Below are 17,061 nucleotides of genomic sequence, written 5' to 3' on the forward strand. Positions count from 1 at the left end.
TACAGCTACATCCCAGCCTCCTTTCTGTCTCTGAAGGGAAATGGATCACAGACTGTCAGTCAGACCTTTGATATCCACTGACCAGGTCTGCAGTATTTTTGGGACAGTCATGTTATTTCACCCATACTCAGAGCTTTTTAGCCTCATATTTTGTGTGCTGTGTACGTAGCTGTGTACGTCCAGTGCTAATTCTCTGAGTTTGTTACCATTATTGCTTGCTCATGGCACTAGCTCCAGGCCTGGTATCCAAATCTCAATCAGAATCTCAGCCCAGTTCAGATCTATGTACCACTCAAACCAAGCAAATCATATCTCCCATCATTATCTTTAAGACAGCAATAATTAGCATACTGCTTAGATTTAAGCACAGCTTATTTGCATGCTTCAACATTTTAGAAAACCTTTCCTTCTGAAAAGTCCTTGGCTTTGCTTTGCACCACTTCATGCTACTAATGCAATTTTGGGTGAAAGTTAGGAGTAGAGTAAACCAAATAACTGCTAAGTTAAAGCCTATGACTTCAGACATAGACAAATAGAAAGGCATTTAAATGGGTTCCTATCTTTACTGCCAAGTATTTTCAAGAGGCATACTACTTTAACTGCTTCATCCTCTCTAACAGACTGGTTGCTTTGAAGATTGAAACAGGGACAAAGAGGCTTCAGTGTGAGAAAATGAAAATCATGCTCAGGCTATCAGGAGCATTGGGAGGTATTTCAGTGTACTGAGATCTAAACAAGATCAGACTGGAACAACTCAAATGCTTATCTTGCTGCTTGAATAAAATGGCACTGGAATTTCTCTACTCCCATGCACTCTTCATTTGCTTCTTCGTAGTTCTTTTAGGCACGTTAACATGTTTCCTGTGCAGGAAACTCACCCTCTTTCTCAGATGACTTACCTGAAGCATCTCAGACATTTGAACATTTCTTGTCAGATGCATAAAACAAGTCTTACCTCAAATGGCAGTGAATCTGATGTGCCCTGACAGTTACAAGCAGGGCAACAAAGAGAATCATTACACGTTCGCAGAACTGAGAAACTCAGTGTCCCACTACCAGAAAAAATAGGATTTATCTCCAAAAGTGACGGTCCTGACTGCCGAATATAGAGAAGCATGTTCCAAGTTTTATTAACATGGGTTTCCTTTGAGCTATTCATTTGTGGACCTTATCTCACAATTAGGTCTGTGACTTTGTTTTTCTGTGACAAAGAGCAGTAAAGAAAACTCTGTTGTTTTTGTTTCTTTAAAAAATGTTGTCCTGCTTGGAGGAAATATTTGCTGACAGAAGATCCTATATCACAGGCCACGTGTCACAAACTACATTTCATACAATATGAAGGTAGCTTGTAGTATTACAGCCACTGAAAATGAAATATCTCAAATTGTTAAAAGCTAAGATAAATTTTATGGCTAGAACAGATAGCAGTACAAATCTTCTAGCTACTTTAAATGAGATCAGCTGGATCAGGAAGATTCAGAGACTTGAATTCCCTTCCAGAGAATGTACACATAAAGTAGTAGAGTTTGTTACACTGCAGGGTGTTTAGATGCTTCCTCCTAGGGCTGGACTTGACTCGCACAGTGGATTTTTAGCTACATCACTGGAACTAACAGGAAAAGTTATCAGAGTAATTTTCCAAGCCAAAATCAGAGTGTAGGAAATACATTTGACTTTTGCTATCTGTCCTCTTAATTCATGGCAACTGCTTTATTTAAAAGTAGGCTTCCTGAAGTATTTGCAAATATACTGCAGGAAAGAACCTTCACTATGACAGAGACAAAAGTATTGTTTTATTTGGTTTTTTTTGTGTGTTTGTTTTTCCTAACTACTCTGCTTTTGGCAGTATGTGACTATGTTCAACCAAGTTATGCTGGGAGGACACAAAACCAGGTGCAGAGAGAAAGTAAGATGCTTATTATAGGACTTAAAGGACTGCATCCATCCTTTCTGACATGGTTTTTCCACCCGCTTTTCCTTACTTTCAGTTGAATAGCCACTGCTTCCCAGAACATACAGCGGGTGAAAAAGTTGAGTGTGAATTCACTGATGTGAGGAAGCTTCAAGGAGCTTCAATCCATCACCACAACCTTTTAGGATGTTCTTGCGGTTATACCTGAAATACATGCATGGATACCTAGATGTCACTCCAGGCCAGCAAGAGTGAATCAGCCAATAAATTTCTGCACTGGGGACAGAAATTAAAGCTTCTTATGTTGTTAGTCATTTTTGTTTTTAACCAGGAAAAGACACATTCATTTTTTTGTAAGTATGACAATCTGTTCAACCTAGTATGCCCTAGAGCTTTCCTACAGTCCCTGTGAAACAGAGAAGAGTCCATGGCAAAAGGAGTCACAGGAAGCAGATACTTGCAACCAACAACGGTGTTCTACAACTAAAAGCAGCTGAGGTTTTGCTGTGGCAGTGATTTGCTAACCCTGCTAATGAGACACGCAGACACTTTGTGTTGGAATTCAAGAGCAATTGGCCAATAATCAACCAACCAAAAAAGCAAATGCTAAAACCTTGTTTAGTATTCTGCTGACAGTGCTATAGAGTTTACATATGAATAAATGGGAAACAGCTGCTTGCTGCTGCTTTTCTATTGCAGCCCTGTCCAAAATGACCCACTCATTGAAATATGAATGTTGCAATAAACTGACTCTGCTCATGTGAAATTTGCATGAGCCTTAGGTGAGCTAGGGGTGGAGAACAGCTCAGAAAGAACAAGAATGGACAATATGCAGAACAAGTTATAAGGAATACAGAGGGAATCTAAGAGGGCTAGGATGGAGGCTTAGATTGCAGACATTATTACTGCAGAGAAAGTACTGAGTGCTAGCACAGACTTGAGAAACTAAATTCTAAACCAGCCTCTCTCCATCCTTGTAAAAGCATTTTTCTCAACAGTAGGTTTTGAACAAGACTTCTCCAGCATCACAAGCACAAACTGCCATATTTTAAGCTTAAAGCTAGGCTCGGTGAAACACGGATAACATGCAAATCTCTGCTCTGTGCTGAGTAACAAGAATTTGTCAGAGCCGACTACAGACTCAGGACAACATTCCATATTGATAGAGTGAATTCCAGCAAGTTGGCCTCCTAATGATATTTGGTAGGCAAATACAACCCAAAGAAACATAGCACCTCTGGGCACTGCAAGCTCTCTGTTAGCCTCCAGAACTCACCAGTTCACCTTTTGCAAACAATCGAGAGAACAGGAGTACATCAAATATAGGTGGCCAAGTTAGTATTCAAAGAACCAAATCCTTCATTAATATGTGCCTAAATGGACAGGGGATGCTAAGGAAGGGTAGCTAGATCACCTGCTGGTGATGTTAAGACTGCAATATTTGCTTTGGTACTCAGGACTGCACAGGCCAAATAAGGAGCCAGTTGCTTTGATGAAGATGCTGGCATCATATTCACAAACAGCTCTTCCAGGAAGCCCAACTCTGGGAACTGAAAACACAGGCGATGGGAAAATGCCTAGGGAAACCATGGTTCCACTGAGGATTGGCTTGGTGCAGCCCAACAGAGAGCATTGCTATCACAATTTTTGGTCATCAGTACAGTGACTTCACATCTGAGAAATGTATGAATGACTTCTTCAGGTCTGGTCTCCTACACTGTACTTTCATTTAAATGTACATGTTTATTCTCAGGATAGTCTGTAGGACTGATCCCTGCTGAGAGACCCACAGCATCACATACACTGTATGTGGTCTAGTCACAGATTAAGAGATGAGAAGTTCATTGCATTATTTGTACACTTGTTACTTTTTTTTTCTTGATTATTTTGAGCCCATCACTAGAAGAGTAGCTGAAGCAGGAAGAAATGTTAACAATAAACTGTATGCAGAAGATTGTGTGCTTATTCCTATTGCACAAGACTAAAATTCTATGAAGAAAGAGAGATTCTGTTGGCATTAGAAAGTAAAATAGAAAACTGCTATCTCTTCAAGAAGTAGAAATGAAGCATTTGCCCTTTACAGAAGGCACATAACAGACATTGACACAAAGTAGTATTTCCTAAAGCTACTGTCAGGGGAAGGGTTGAATGCCTCTATCACTGGTGGAGTCACATAGATGTATAGAGAGCAGATCTAGCCCAGAATTGACATATTTTCCTTAATTTTGGTACATGGAATGAGTACTGGAATTACAGGAACCTGCCAGAGAAAAAGCTAGTTTTCAGCATCAATGAAGTATCTCTTCAGTCTTCTCCCCTGTAGTGATGAACATCTTATTTGGCCACTGCTGCCCAGCAAGGCTTTCCACTGCTTCCCAGGACAAGAAACCTCTTCAAGAGCATCACCTGAGCATGACATAAAAATCTCTAAATGGTTGGTATTTTGAATCGATGCCTAGGCACTAGACAAGTTTGGCTTTTATGAAGCTGGGAGAGGTTGGCAATGTGAATCTGGAGGATAATAATACCTCCTACTTTCAGTGGAAACTAAGAGAGGCTGTGTGGAATGAGGCAGGATGCGGTAGGTATTTTGGGCCTAAAAAGAGAAGGACCAGATGACCAAGTAGCAGACTTCATGCTGTGTGCTATCAGGAGAACCATGTGGAAAATTTTTCTAGGTAGAGTTGTTTATCTGTATTGTAAACATCTTCATTTATAAACAGTGAAGCAATAAAGCAACTTTTGTTGATAACATGCTAAAAATAAAGGGAGATCAGTCTGCTGATAAAAAGGAAGAGAAGTTCAATAAGGTCTTTGTCCAGCCTATTCACAGAACAGTGACTTCCCAGACAACTTGATCCTGCAGACAGAAGGGAAATGTGTTTTTCTGTGACACAGATTTGGGGGAAAAACCAAACTGGCTATTAATATTCAGGCACAGTAACTAAGCACACAGTCACACAGCAACTTTGCTTCACCAAAAATGAATGGTAATTAAGTGGAACTGGTCACTGAGCTTGTTCTGTTAGTGACCCAGAGGCTGAGGAAGAAGGAATTTGTGACTGCTATTAGACAAAGGCAACAAATGGAAACACTCCCTGGCTGTGCCATAAATATATATAGCAACAGCTGTTACAGCTGAGACTAAGAGAATGTCTAGGCTGACATCCTGTCTCCACTGCTCTTGGAAAGAAATAGATGCTAAAAGCTGTCATACAAAGAGGCCTCCAGTAAACCAGGGGGAACTCAAACACAGCCACACTGTGCAGTTTTCTTCTTACTACTTGCTCTGCTCCTCTTCTGCATTTTAAGAACACCCATTGGGGACTTTAAGTCAGAACTAACCTGAAATTACTGATAATGTTTTGCTCCTACTATTCTACCTGAGCTGAGAAATAATAGCATATTTTCATCCAGTGAATCATAGATTTCAAAATTGCTTTATTTGACAAAACTCTTCTTGCTCTTTCAGTATAGTAGAATGAAGTGAGATACTGTTACACAGGGTAAGGGCAACATATGGTGTCTGTATCAGAGCACAGATCTCTGAGGCTCTTCAGCCACAAATGGCAAACATTAAGGTATGGATGCTTTCAGGAAGAGGCAAGAGAAGAACTTACGGAGTCATGGCAAGAGAGAGATTTCTATTACTGGGAAGGATCAACTCCTAGGAAGTGGATTAAAGAAGTGGATTAAAGAAAAATACCTGAGCAACTACTTTGTGAAGCAACAGCATGAGGCACAGGTACTATTCCCACTGAAAACTTTGACTTTTTTCAGTTATAAGCACCGTGTTATAAGCACTCACCACTATTTCCACATTAAATACAATTCAAGCCTTGTTAGCAGACATCTGTGATCTTGACGTTTGTCCCAGCAGGCATTATATCCACCATGTATACAGAGGCCACAAGGAACACCTTAGTTTTAAGGTGAATTTTCCTGCGTTGTATGCGTATTCACAGGCAGACAACTGGAAAAAATGGGGGTGAGCAGCACTGATACCACACACTTTCAGACCCATGGCACAGTTTATGAAGTACCTTGCTTTAGCAAGCAAGGCTAGACTGAGCGTCTTCAGATAAAAGTACTTGAAACAGACATATACAGAATGATCTCAACTTTTGGTCAATTTCATCTCATGCCATGCCAGTCAGGTAATGCAGCAATAGCATTTGTACACTTCATTTTGTATCATTTTAGCTTAAAGTATGACAACTACTAGTACCTTTGGCAGTGGTTAAGCTTTGCTGTGCTTTCCTTTATAGCACAGATTGATACAAACTGAGTTTATTCAAAATCATGATGAAACAATGTGGCAGAGCAGAGATGGAAACATTTGCATCTACTTTTCTTCTCCTTGTACAAAGATTTCAACCATATTTACTCCAGATGGGTTTCAAAAGAGTTCACCCAGCTCTGGGTGGAAATGCTGATATCTGAAAAGTCAAATTGTGTGGGTGGGCAAAGTCCCCTCAGCAGCATATTTCATAAATGAGAACTGAAAAAAGGGATTTTCTTCAAGATCAGAATGAAAAGAAACCCAAGGAATAAAAAGTGATGTAATAGGGTCATCACAAAATTGTTTTCTTTACAGTATAAACTGTTGTAATTATTATTTAATGACTGGAACTGAAGAACTGTTCCCCCTTGCACATAGGCATAAACCCATCTGTTAACTGTGAATCATGCAAATAATGCGACATCTGAGACTTCAGAGAAGACAGGAGAGTTTAACTGTTTTGCAGCTAGCATTCCCTATACTGTACCCACTGTGCATTCAGCTTTATGGTCTACCTGTGAGGATTTTGTTAGAATTCAAGATATCTGTTCATAGTTTAAAGGTTCTGAAAGTAATGACTCATGGGTCCTTGCCAGTAGTGAGTTTATAAACGCTTAAGTTCATAAATGCTCAGCATTCAGACTACAACAACACCCTGCATATCAGTGAACACCAGCTGTAGGGAAGTTTGCTCAGGATGAGCTCTAAAGAAAGTGCTTTTAACTCTGTAATCACAGCACTGCCTGGCAAGTTCAGGTGGTACCTTTGACTGTAACAAGAGGAGAGGCACACATTGAAAAAAGTTTTAGATACAGTCATACACGTTGCAACATCATCTGCTCTGTGAAGCACTTTTTTCAGGGAATCACATCCTCAACCCTTCAAGCTGGTCCTGCAAGCAGAAAACCATGTGAAGCCCACGGGAGTCAAAGAGTTCCCTGCACAGGGAGCTCCTGCTCTGAGGGGACTGAGACGGACCTTGTGGTGACAGCAGGTCCAGTAGCTCAGAGTGGCTCACTCACTTGCCATAAAACTATGGCAATGAAGGCAATGCTAAGCTGTCCACAGCCTGAGCATGGGGCAAGACTGAAGGCAAAGAACGTAGAAACAAACAATGAACAAGTATATTTTCAGGCTCCATCAGGAATATCCAGAATTTCAGGAAAACTACATAGAGCACCAAAATACAAAACTTTCACATTTCATGTATATGCACAGATCAGCTGTTGGCTTTGACATGCATGTCCATGCCACATCTCCCCTGGGGCACAAGTCCTGTTATAGAAGTGGGAAGAAGTAGTTTGAGCTACCCAAATCCCAGCAAAACCTGCCCAAGCAGATTTTTTCATTATCCAAAGGAAAACCTAGTCTCCTAGAAGCTGGTTCATTACCTTGCTGATAAAATAAGGCCCAGTTATGAACAACTATTGCACACAGTCACGCCAAGATCATCCAGTAAGTAGTGCAGTGGGGCTGTAAAACAAGCTTGATTATGAGTGTTAAAAAAAGTGACTTTAAACAACTAAAACAGAGTGGCTCAACATCAAGTAAGGGCCACTTAGGTTGTACCTTAGCAACTGGACAGGCAAAAACAGATGATCAGCTCATCTGAAAGCTTTTCCAGTCTTCCCTGAAGCTCTTAGGTCTAGAAATTGTGCTGAAGTCCCTAAAAATAGGTGCTGCAAGAGCTGTCCTACTTAGAAATAATAACAATGGTAATAATGATCTAGACCATGGGCTGGAGAACAGTATTTGGTTTAAGTTCTATCCCTGACTCATTTTTCAACTAATTTTTTTTCAAGATTCGCAAGGACCTGTGTGGGACTTTGGTGGAAGGAGGCCATTACATCTTGCATTTCATGTGGAACCTGATTTTCAGACAGCCCTCACTCCAAGGGTTACTCATACAACACTGCTCTTTCCATCTGGCCCTACCAGAGCTAAATCCCATTGACTTACCTAGAGAAAGGGGATCTGCAATGACAGTCTTTACAAGCTCCCTCAGGAAAATGAAGCTTAGGACTGTTTCAGACAGAATTCTGTCTGTGGGACAACACAGTCCTTCACTCACAACAGTAAATCAGATTAGAAATGTTCCTTAAAATTATCAGTAACATCATGCTAGGCTGAATTTGAGTTATCTGTGGGAGAATGAGTTTTTATAAACAAACAAAACCATTGCAGTATTTTTGAAGAATGAAGTTCAAAACAAAACCAAGTTGTCAAAATAGCCCAAAGCCTTTCAAAACAATAAAACTCTCAGACCAAACACATGAGCATTTTGAGGCATGCTATACTGGGTAAAAAAAGATCACATGGGAATGTACAGGAGAAAAAGGACTCAGCTCTACAGGAGCAGTGGGCACATGGCCATGTGCATTTCTGTAGCATTCTGTATTGACAGACTGTTTATGGGGAAGTGGTGGTAATTTTTCCCTTTTTGTGAAATAAAAATGAAGTAGAGACAAATCAGTACATTTACTTCAGACCCTTTGTGGTCTAAGAAAGGAACAAACTCCAGGCAACTTCCTTTGCTTTCAGGGTTGCCACCCAATTGACTGCAGTGTTTCTCCTCTAAAGCTGGTGGCAGCTAGATCTACTCCATGCAAATCTGAATGAACAACAAGTATTTGAAAGTCCAAACATTCACTAAAGACTTCTGTTCCAAAACCTACTGAAACAAAGTTTTGTTTTCCACTTGTTTATCATATAGATCACCTGCCACTTGGAGTCATGGTGTGTAATGCCGTAATGCTACAATGTGATGGAAAGTACAGCAATAATAGTGGAGTGGCACAATCCTAGGCTGCAGCAAATGAAAACAAGCTGAAATGCAATAGCCATGGACTTTTGGAAGGCCTCTGGTAGGCAGGGATCTTGCTAGAAATCTCTCTCCTCTATTGCCAACCCTTAAATGAGGTCTGGGAAGGGGTGGTTCCTGGTTCCACTCCTGGTCACTCAAGTACATTGCATGCACTTGAGCTCCCCCAGGTTGGCCTTGCCTTCCCACCAGGTGTTCAGTCACTGGTTCAAGCCATGACTTAGCTTGATTCCCACTACATGGCTAAAAGGACAAAATACATTTAAACCAAAAAAAAAAAAAAAAAAGAAAAGAAAAAAAGAAAAAAAAAAGAAAATTCCGCTCTGCCAAGACAGACCAACACTAAGTGCTGTTACTTGTTTTAGTATCTTTTCCACAGTAACTTACACTTCTGTTACTAGCATTTGTACAGTTCTGCAGAGAAACCAGCAACTTTCTGACCTTTAGAGGAACAGCTGAACAGCAGGCAGTCCTAGTTGTCTAATTCTCCTCATGACATCAAGGGACATCCCAGCACCTCTATGGATAGTTGGGACAGGAGATTAGGAAGGCAGAAGAGTGGAAGAATAGGTCTTTTCCCATATAAGAGGTCTAACAGCATCTGGGCACCTTGGGAGTTGGACCTCGTGGCTACAGAAGGCCTGGGCACCTTTTTGAGGAGATGTCCTATGGATAGCTGTACAGCACAGCAACACACCTTGTAACAGCAACAGTTGCTGAAAATCTGATGCCTATCAACCCTCTTCAAGGTTATGTGACTACACCTCACTGAGGGACTAAACTGTAAATTGCTTTGAAAATACAAAAGTGCTAAGCATGATTATTAGTGCCATCCGTAGTGAATACTACTAGAAGATCACAGTTAATTATGAGTTAATTGTAAGTCATCTCTGAGGGGTGAACAGAGTGAATTTCCTCTAAGCCCTTTGAAACTCCAGGCAAGCCGAGCTGCCATGGGTCAGCACAACAGCTCAGTCAGTCAAACTCTCATAAAGTCAAGGATTAACCATGTAGGTGGGAAAGGGAAGCTGTTTTAACAAGAGAAAAGGATGGTAATGGATAGATAAATGATGAACTGATATTGACTGTAACCTCAAAACAAGCAGAAAGTACATCCAAACACAGAAAGCATTTCAGACATGACATCTGAGTTAAATCTGCTCTAATTTAACACTTTCTTTCCATCCCTGGAACTGAAAACTCAGATTATTGTTTCTGTTTTCTCTATCATCTTTGATAAATGCACAGACACCTACCAAGTTGTATCTCTTTCCAGAGTTCAATAAATATCATTTACATTAGCAAAAGAGGCCTCCACTTGATCCTGGCCCTCCCACACACAAACAGATCTGAATTATCAAAGGCCTCTGCAGATGACAACTTGAATAACCGGGCATGTCTCAGCTGCAAAAACAAGGGGAGGGAGGAGAGTCCAGCTCTGTCTTCACACTCTGCAGCTACATTGAAATAAATTTTGAAAAATCCAAAGTAATCTTTAGTTTTTCATAGAATTCATAAATTTGGATAGCAGAAGAATCCCTGAAGAAATAAACAGTTTATAGTCACTAATAATCACTCACATCTCCTTGGTCCTTGTTAAAACCAAATTTCATTAACTGTGGGAGTGTTACGAGAAACATAAAATTAACTAATCAACACTTGGTGCACAGGTCAAGCAGTGTGAAAGAAGGAACCTAATGAGGACTCTACTCTTAAGCCTCCGGATTTCTAATGGCTGCTTGAAAAATTATTTTCCCTGTATTCTTATCTGTGTATTTCCAAGGTAATTTGTATACCTTTATGTCACACAAATTTGTCATTGATTGTTCTGAAAATTTACATAGAGAGAAAGACTTACATACTTCTGAACAACTCAAGAATTCAACAATCAGTCACTCAAGCAATTATTAACTTCAGCTGGTATAAGCTGTGACACTATCTAAAATTCATCTGTCTTTATTATACCCTGCTACAAAGGAAACAAGAAATCCAAGTATGCCCATCCAGCAAAGAGCAGCTTGGTCCTACAAAAGGGAGAGATAATTTCCTGCAAAAAAACAACAAAGGGAAAAAGAGCTGAGCAGAGAAGCTGGGTTGCAGGGAGAGAGAGATCTTTTCATTTCAGCAACACTCATTAGCATTACATAGAAAGTTGGATTGCAGGATTTCAACACACACTGGCTCTGAGTTTCATAATTCAACCAGCAACATAATTTGTTTAAACAGTGCTCTCACTCATTTCTCCTTAAATAAAAGAACATGTTCCCAGGGTTTTGAGGTGTCTTGTTGATAAAGGAGAAACTGGACTGATTCCAGTAAAAATACACATGCAGGGAATCATAGCACAAACAGCAAAATAAGACACTACACACAGCATTACAACAAAGAAAATGTGTAGTAAAATCAGCAATCAAATCTGCCTTATAAAGCCTTGGTTTTCAGAGGGAAGAGTTACAGTTTTTATAAAGACTATCTTTTACCTACATACTGCAAGGATACACTGTGCTTGTGAGTTCCAGATACTGAAATCCAGAGAAGGGTGGGTTTATAATATACTCTCTCACTCCAGAAGGATAAAAGAGTTATGCAGCTGTTTTTCATTACCCTGTGGCCCCTCTGTTCAGGCAGTTGAGATAGAGAACTACCAGGAGAGAGCTGTTCTAAGGAGATAAAATGTTTGTCTCATCGAACACAATGCTTGAAAGAGAAAATGAAATGCTCTCTCTCGATTTGCACGGGACATGTTTTCCAGAGGGAAACCTTGTTGCCAGTGCCCAAAGAATGAATGACAGCCTCTAGTCACTGGAACCTACCACAAACCTGCAGAAATTGTGGGCCTGTGGGTCAGGTTTAGCTAGGACACAAAGAACACAGGGAATGGATGCTCAGGCTGCATGTGAAACCCAGCTACATGCAGCTCAGCTGCCTGCAATCAAACAGCACCTTCCCTGTCTATGTCCCGGTCACCTCCAGCTGTGCTTCTCTGCTGGTGCAACCTTGCATAGGCCCATTGCATACATCCCAAACTGACATCTTCCCCAGAAAACTGAGCCACCTTGTGTAAAGAAAGCAATCTCGATCCTGTCACCATCCTGAAATGTGCACACAATGAAAACTAATTTTCATACTGTTTAATTTGTATAGTAACTGGAACACAAAACACCTGCATTTGTGAGCTAGGGATAGGTAATAAATACAGGTCAAGTGACTTGGGATCAGGACTGTTTAGGTTCCCACATCAACTTCAATTCCTTCTGCTTCTTTTCTGCAGGTAGATCTGAGCTTCAAGCAAGTAAATTCTTTTTAGCCACAAGGCATTCAAACTGGGGGTAGACTTATTAAGAGTTTCAAATTCCTCAGGGGATAAATGAACTGTATGTTAAAACAGCCAGACACCTCCCCAGAACACCAGACACTAAGCACCAAGAAAAAAACAACATAAAAAGCAACAGTGTCAAAGAGCAATGTTTGAGGGTCCCAGATGATAAGTGACACCTGCCCATGATTGCAAACAGTAGCCCAGCTGGGAACTCTCCCTAACTAATCCCTCCCAAGAGGCCAAAACAAACAAACAAACAAAAAAAACCAAAACCAAAAACACAACTCTGCAATTTGCAGAAAACCAGAAATTGATACCCTTTCTTCCTGGCTCACATCTTACTCTGCAACTACAAGGCAGCTCAGTCTTGTTTACCACTTGCAAGCACAAAAGGGTTAAGAAGAACCTTGCACAAACTTTGCTGTGTGATGAGCTGGCAGCCTCCCTCCCTTCCTTGCCTGCAGCCAAGATGCAGCAGCACTGGAGTGCTGCGATCCTCTCCGCTCTGACTGTTGCCTACTGCTGCTAAGGGAGGGAATTGCCGGCTTACACTGTTTCCATCCAAGCAGCGAAGCACACGGAGAAATCTCCTTGTTTTCTTTTCCTATTGCCTACGAAGAGCAGAGCATCAGCTCTGATGCTGTTGAGTCAGATTGTAAATTGACATCAAGACTTGGAATAAGAGCCATACCTGACATTAAACCACACGAATTCAAGAGCAAAGGAGAAGACAGCAACAGATATGCCAAATGCACTAAAAAGACATTATCCTGAATCCAACAGTAAGACAGCCAATCTTTTTTGTACTAATCCCACTACCTAGGAGGAGATATTCCTTGATACATCACCAGCAAGCTCATGGTCCGAACCAGCTACTCTAGTGCCTAATCCCAAACTCCTGCTTCTGAAAGGTAACTATGCTTTATTCTGTTCTCTCCCTATGCACTGTCACAGCTGAGACACTACCATACTGTCTTGCACTTCAGCATAACAACAAAAAACACCACCACTGAAATAAGAGACACTCCCCTTATTCCTCTCCCTCAGATACTCCCTGGAGAAAAGGCAAGCCATGGATGGAACTGATACTTTAATGCTTTGTTTGCATTTCTTCAACACTGTCTTATCTCTAAAAGTCACCTAGAATACACCTGGTAGTGTCTGTGTTCTAAAAGAAATGTTTCTGTGCTTGTCAGACAGCTCAGAGCACTTTAAACTGCTTTGGACTAATCATTCTCTTCTGTCCCACTTTACTCATTGCAATAGTGTTAGTATTGGCTGGAAAAGCATAAGAACTCTAAAGTTGCCCACACTTTCAGAGATGCCTTGCTAGCAGGTGACACTTAAAGCAATCTGGGAGTAAAAGAAAATAAGTGAGATAAGACATGAGTTGCAAAACAAATTTCTGTTGTCTGTCTGCATTGTTTGAGGGCCGGGGGGGGGGGGGGGTGAAATCTTTTTTTCAGCTTTTCTGTGACCTACAAAGGGGCGCTGCAGGCTTCCTAAGAACAGGGAAAATCTTAATAATTCCTGAAGCTGCAGAAGGGTGGTAATTACAATACTCATGAAGTTTTGGCTCACAGATTTGCTCTCTTGTTAAGATATACTCCAAGAAAAAAAACCTTATTAGTGTTTTGTTTGGGGCATATATTTTCATTACTGTTGCTTTGCTGTTGTCATTTTCTGTTATTAAATGAAATGTTCTGCTTTTGTTTTTAATCCTTACATAAAAATGAGCACAAAGTGATGAAAAGGAAGTGTCTGTTTGGAATCAGTCTGTATCCACTGAGCATTAGTGAGCATTAACAGTGCTTGACACTCCTTAGAAATTGAAATATTGTCCAGCCATAGTAGAGCAACAAAGCCCTGATGAAGAACATAGATCACAGTGAAGTTTGGCACCACTTAAGATGCTCTGTTCTCTAATAAATCTCTACTTAATTTGTCCTCCTACTGGTGGTCTTCAAAGGCTAGCTAGCCAGGAGGTTTTGTCTGTAGTATTATGAGTTACACAGTTATAAATACTAACCTGCTTTATACACAGGTTTTGTGGAACCTTTGTGTGCCCATTTACTTTCACATTACCTTGATCTCCACGGTCTTCAAGTTTGCATTCGTTAAATGAGGGAGTTCCAGCTGAATTTACTAACATCCAAAAAAAATACATTCACTGAGATAACTGACAAACTGAACAGCAGAAACCTTTGGTGCTGCCTAGAGCTACTGAATTATTTCTGAAAAAAAATGAAGTTAATTTCACAGCTTTCAATAGCCTGAGTAGTTGGTTGCTCCTGACAATTCTATAGTTGAGACTACAAAAAATGAAAGCTATGCCAAGTCCCTACTGCTAATACTTTCTACTATTAGTCTGCTCCTTTTATTAATTAGCAGAGCTTTCTCAATTCAAGGTCTTGGCTTATAGTTAATCATTCAACTTAAGATTAACATCCTTAGCATTCTGCAGTGTAATTTTATAAAGGAGGAGGGAGTCTAATGGCTCAAGTAGAGAAACCAGCTCTGACTTTTGCTCTTATTGAGATAGTAGATGAGATGGGCATTGCTCTGTGCTTTAATGCATGCATCAGATTTCAGATTGACTGACTACATTTCATTATCAACAAGGAAATCTTACTTTAAATACAAAGGCTTAAAATGATATGAAGGTTTCTGGCCATATTAATTTCCACCTGCTTTATGTCATAAGAATATTCCTCATAGGGGAATACTTTTCATTTATGTCATTAATGTCTGAAGAACAGTTAGGCAATTATAGGGCAATGTATCTTAAGTGCTTGGTTATAATACAACCTTCACCTTCACGTCCTGTGCTTCTGCCTCAGCTCCAAACCCACTCAAGTCAGTGCCACAGACCATATAATAAGGCTGCAAGAGTTTTGCAGACACATCTCTCACTTTTCATTTTGCTCACTGCTAGAGACCTTGAGGGGTGCCCCAAGGCTGCCCTAAGACCAGACAACGAAACAAGTCCATAAGCCTGCATCTCTGGATGCTTAAGCATGCTTAGGAGTTGCTTGCTCTGTCACTGGTACAGTGGGGAGCAGAGTAATACAGGACCCACAAGGGTTGTGAGAGGTTGCTTGCAGTACCCATATCACTGAGAAACAAAAGGGCTGCAGGAGTCCAGAATGTATGCTTCTGTTCTCAAGCTCATCCTCAGGGTTCAGCACAGACATATCCACTGGGACCTCTAGACACGTGAAACATGAGGGTTCCTGGTCAGGGCATGTGTGCCCAAAAAGTACACTTTACCCTACCTCTCTCCATCTAAGCTGTGAATCCACTTGTGTGACCAACTGCTTCCCTGTCTTCTGTTTCTTACATTTGCAACACCTGTTGCATGTCTCCTCCAGTTCAGGTAAAGATATTAAAATAGTCACCAAGTCCTTAATAGCATATCAGCACCATATTACTAACTAATGACATTTTTATAGACACCTTTCATGTTTACAACTTCGCAGCATAATGGGAAGGCTTACACATACTAACATCTGCAAATTACAGGAACTGGTTACTTTATTTTGGAGGCTGTAAATCAAAGTACTCAAAAATCTTGAAGGACTAGGAATACTCTCTTCTAGAACTGAATACATGTAATATACCTCAAGTATTTTTTTCTAAAGAACCCAAAGTCACTTATAATTAGGAATTACTGCAATCTGAAGTCTGTCTTAATTTATTCCATTTGATAGAGCTGTGGCTGCATTATTAATGTTTGCTTTTTCTCCTGAAGTCAGTTGCTCAGAGAACTCATAAAAATGGAGTATGTGTGGGAGGGAAACCCCAAATCAACTCCCACTACATCCTAACTGAAGTTTTCAAATCTAAAATTCTCCCAAGCTGTTCAGCAGCAAACTGAGTATTTTGAAAAACAAACATTTCTATATTCTATACATTTCTATACACGCTCTAGCCTTGGATGGACTGAAAATTTCTTTCTAGTAGCCTTTTTTTTTTTTTTTTTTTTTTTACAGTAGTGCTACCTGCATTTGCCTGTGAGGATTTCTGTGCATACTGCAAACTTTGTTTTCTGGGGAGATTTATGATCTGTACATAAGAAGTTCATTTGCCTTGGTTTGAAAGACTTGCTACAAAAATGCAATGCCAATGCTGTACTTCAGTTATTACAGCAAAAACAGGTGTTGCTGTTTATAGGTACCCTGACAACCCAGTTGTTACATGCCCAAGAGAGTTTCAGGGGAATTTTTTTCAACCATACCTAAGGTATACTGGAAGTATAAGCATACCCTGCAACAGAAACAAGGAGTCCTAACAAACAAAAAAACAAAAAAATCCAGAGCACTGGCTGGATTCTTGTTCCCTTCTTCTAAGATACCTAATTCCATAGACCATGAGGCCTTCTCTTAACTATAAGTAAGAATCAGAGGAGACTGATATTTAGACTTGCATGGTCTTTCTCTAAGCTTCACAGAATCATGTAATTATAGGGGTCAGAAGAGACCTCTGGAGGGCATCCAACTCCCCTTGTTAAAGCAGATTCCCTAGAGTAGGTTACACAGGAAGGCATCCAGGCAAGTTTTGAACATCTCCAGAGAAGGAGACTCCACAGCCTCTCTGGGCAGGTTGTTCCAGTGCTTTGTAATCCTCAAAGTAAAGAAGTCTTTCCTCATGTTTGTATGAAATTTCCCATGCTCCACTTTGTGCCCATTTCCCCTTGTTCTGTCACTGGGCATCGCTGAAAAGAGCCT

At 40.5% G+C, this 17,061-nt stretch overlaps 1 protein-coding gene across 4 annotated transcripts in view; it reads right to left on the reverse strand.

The window, feature by feature from the left end:
* DCX (doublecortin) overlaps positions 1-17,061 on the reverse strand; it is a 124,770-nt gene that overhangs the window by 90,216 nt on the left and 17,493 nt on the right. The window lies entirely within an intron of this gene.

Source organism: Phasianus colchicus, chromosome 14 (genome assembly GCF_987193195.1).
Source record: "Phasianus colchicus chromosome 14, bPhaCol1.hap1.1, whole genome shotgun sequence".
In the NCBI taxonomy this organism is placed as follows: Eukaryota; Metazoa; Chordata; class Aves; order Galliformes; family Phasianidae; genus Phasianus; species Phasianus colchicus.